Raw genomic sequence first — 4,225 nt, 5'->3', positions numbered from 1 at the left:
TGAAGTCACATTTCAATGTAATTTCCTCATATGAAGAGCTAATAAATAATTGAATTATTGGAAATCTATTTTTTTTAGACAAAGAAATCTATTTTTTATAAAACACGCACAAATGAATAATTGAAAATGCATGCATGTCAATCATATTGACTTCTCTCACACCCATAGCTTTTGAGACAAACTGAAATATTATAAATTAAAGTTCCTTTATATAATTCAATAATAATAATAATAATAATAATAATAATAATAATAATTGATAGGTGAGTCCAAATCCAAGTCTCTTATTAAAGGCCACAAATCCAACTACTCCTCCATAAACTCAAAAGCTCAATCTTAAAAAGCAAGTAAGAGATAATAACACACTAACGAGAGAAAATGGGAAGAGCTCCATGTTGCGACAAGACAAAAGTGAAGAGAGGGCCTTGGTCTCCTGAGGAAGATGCTAAGCTCAGAGATTACATTGAGAAGTATGGTAATGGTGGAAATTGGATCTCTCTTCCTCTCAAAGCTGGTAAGTATATATGTTGTTACTTAAACTCAACTTTTGATTCAGCATTACCTGTACTTCAAATCCCAAAAAAGAGCGTGTGCTATTGTTGTTGTTGTTACTTAAAGCACCATCTTTATTGTTGTTGTTGTTGTTTAAGGTTTGAGGAGATGTGGGAAGAGTTGTAGATTGAGGTGGCTAAACTATTAAGACCAAACATAAAACATGGCGACTTCTCTGAAGAAGAAGACAGGATCATTTTCAGCCTCTTTGCTGCCATCGGAAGCAGGTTCTCTAAATTATCTCTTGAAATTATCTTTTATTATAAGAAAGTAATTAAGACTAAAGTGAAAATATATTAATGGTAGACTATTAGTATCGTTTAGTTTTCCACTTTGCTTGTTAAGTCCCCTTGAATAGTTATTCAATAAAATGGGTTAAAAGGAATATTTTTTTCCCTCTCCTTGATTAATTGATTCTCTTTAAATTATGTTCTATCCTGAATCTACATTAAGTTTATGAATGTTTGGAACTAGTTGTCTGTAGTAGTTCTTAACCTGGATAAATTGAAGAACAAGCTTATCACTGTAGTCAAAACTACGAGCAGCATTTATTCCTATAGCTTTGCAACATTTTCTCCGGCATTAACTACTAACACACATGTATATAATGAAACTTGTAGATGGTCAATAATAGCAGCTCATCTACCGGGAAGAACAGACAACGACATCAAAAACTATTGGAACACAAAGCTAAGGAAGAAAATCATGTCTTCTTCTTCCTCCTCTTCCTCTCACTCATCAGCTGCCATGGCTACTCCTTTTCTAAACCCTAATTCTCATGATGTGAAAAGACCAATAACCCCATCAGCAACTATTGCACCCTTTTTCCTACAATCCGTATGTTGAAAACTCAACAACATCTCTCATCTCCAACATCAATGGCTTCGAAGCTGATGATCAACAGATCTTCCCCTTTTTTAACCCTAATTATCCTCACGATTTCTCTCTCGAGACATGAGCAGCAATAACAACAACAACATTTCAGGCACAAGTGGTTTCTTGCTCAACCACAGTATGTGTGATCATTACAGCAACCACACCAATTTCTCCTCAGATGTCAATGGAAAGCGATCAGAGATTATGATGAAGCAAGAGAGATGATGATGATAGACCACCACATTGACCAGATGACAAAAGGTACAATGGCGATTTCACACAAGGGTATTACAATAACGACATTAATGGACATGGGGATTTGAAGCAAATGATTAGTGGAACTGGCACTAATTCTAACATAAACATGGGTGGTTCAGGTTCAGGCTCAGCTTCATCTTCTAGTTTCATAAGCAACCTAGCTGAGAACAAAACCAGTAGTAGCCTCCTAAAACACAAGTGCTTGCCCTATTTCTACTCCTAGTTCTTCTAGACTCTCTTGTTTTCTTATATAAATATATATTGGACTGACTGTTAGTAAAATCAAAGATTTGATAGGGTATGCGAGGAGAGAGAATGAGAGAGACACTGATCAGTTTTATGGATTTGTGTTTTTTTTTTTTAACATCGATGTTGGAAAGATTTCTAGTTAAGAAGAGACGATGGGAGATTTGATTCCATGAAACCCCAAAGGATATATTTATGGTTGAAGAGTAGATCTTCTGTTTTTCCGTCGTGAAGAGTAAGATCATATCAGCTTTTAGCTAGAACTTACAAACTTACAACAAAGCATAAGATATACCTTTTTAACAAAAAGAAATTGAAGTATATGATATATACAGCATTGTTATTGTTACTAACATTCCATCAGACTATTACTATTGTAAGTATATGCTTTAAATAGTACATAATACGTTAAAGATAAACTCTTGCAAAACAAGTGTCGGTTTGAATTTGTATCTAGAGATGGTGAAGCCTCTGGGCTGGGCACCAAAGCGTTCACCGAATATAATGTGTAGTGGTGGAAAAATAATTCTATTAATGTTTCCTTGATCATTTTTACAAAAATGGATAGAGTTACTGATTTGTTCATGGTATATATAGTTTTTATTAAGCTTACAAAAAAAAAAAGATATATAATTTTATTAGTTGTGAAATGTATCCATTTTTTTCTTTTGGTCAAGTGAAATATATCCATCTGTATTGTTGTTTTAGTTTTGAAATATATATGACCCAAAATTAATTCAAAGTCAGGGCACTATTTCTGAAGATTTGTTTCTTCCAAATCTCATGAGTCCACTCTACAGAGTATATTTCTCAAAAAAAATCTCATGAGTTCCTTTCTGCAGAGATAAATTTTGATATGGAACCATTTGTAAGAAATATTATTTCCACTAGACTATCTGTTTCATTATAAAGAGTACATACTACAGTATATATATATATATATATTCATATATTTACATAAAGAGTATATACTAGACTATCTGCCAAAAAATAATATATATGTATATCTGCCAATATATTGGCATACACAATGGATATGTTGTCTTTTTCTACGTTTAGACTATCTTTAATGCATTTTATTATTTTCACTTTTAAAATTGAAAAACTCTATTATAGAGATGAGATATGCTCTAATATATTTTTTTTTAAAATAACAATTTTTAAATATAGATAAAAATAATAAAGAAATGATATTAATATAAAAAATCTCTATTATAGAGGAAGAAATAGAGGTGAGTTGGAACAGTTTTACCTGTAAATATTATTATAGAAGTGAAAAATAAATGTTATTATAGAAGTGAAAATAACAATGGGACAGAGACACTCTTATACTATGATTTAAGACCTGTATTAGAAGCAGTGTTTTAAAACATTTAACAAAAGCAATATTAATAGCAGTGTTCTAGTTGCGATTGACGGCTCCACCGCTTTCCGGAGAGCTAGAGACTTTGTCTTACCGGAAGTGAAGCTTCGATTCTTGAAATCAAAAGGTAAGTTTTAGGAGGATCTTGTAAACGATGGTTAGCCAGAAGCATTTCTGTTAAATTTTGCGCTTTATATGTGTAAAAGTTTTAACCGGTTATGTCTGTAAGCTCCAAGTTCTTCTCTATGGATTCTTTGTTATTTTATGGTTGGTAAATTTTTATGGCTTTAAATTTGGTAATAGTGTAGTCTCTTGGAAATTTTTGTCTTCCGCCAGCTTTGATTCCGAGGATGTACCTTCTTTCCTCTTGCCGGTTATGTAATGTTTCTGTATCGTTAATATTTCAATGAAATATTTTAGATGACCAAAAAAAGCAATAATAATTGCAATGTTTCAAATTTTGATTCTATTAACATGTATACACATTTATCACTAATTTATTCATTTTTGATAGCCTTTTAGACTGGATTATAGTATTAATGTTGTAAATATATTAAAATTATTCTTTTGTTTCTTCATTTATAGTTGAAATTTGTCAATGTTTCAATTTTGATATTATTAATACAGCGCGTGTGAGTAAATTGAGCGACATATTATTTATAGACGTAAGGATTGTGTATAAAGTCATCACCTTTGGTCAGTGTCTGAAACGGCTAACTGATTGATGGAAATACATATACTGTTTATTTATTTCAGAGGACATTTATACCCCCTATAGAAGGTTTTGGACTCTTTGGTTTATCTTTTCCTCAGCTAATTTTCTCCAGCATTAACATTTTTTCTTTCTTTTCTTTTCTATGAAAATAATGCAAATGAAAACAGAAAAGAAGTGTTTTCCTTTGCATTATTTTCATAGAAAGAAAGAGATGA

General features: G+C 31.8%; 1 pseudogene; it reads left to right on the top strand.

Annotated features, from left to right (window-relative positions):
* Positions 1–342: 342 nt before the first annotated feature.
* Positions 343–1,994, top strand: LOC106370402 (annotated as a pseudogene).
* The last annotated feature ends 2,231 nt before the right edge of the window (positions 1,995–4,225 follow it).

The sequence above is a fragment of the Brassica napus genome, chromosome A7 (assembly GCF_020379485.1).
Source record: "Brassica napus cultivar Da-Ae chromosome A7, Da-Ae, whole genome shotgun sequence".
In the NCBI taxonomy this organism is placed as follows: Eukaryota; Viridiplantae; Streptophyta; class Magnoliopsida; order Brassicales; family Brassicaceae; genus Brassica; species Brassica napus.
This window is presented reverse-complemented; position numbering and strand designations above follow the sequence as displayed.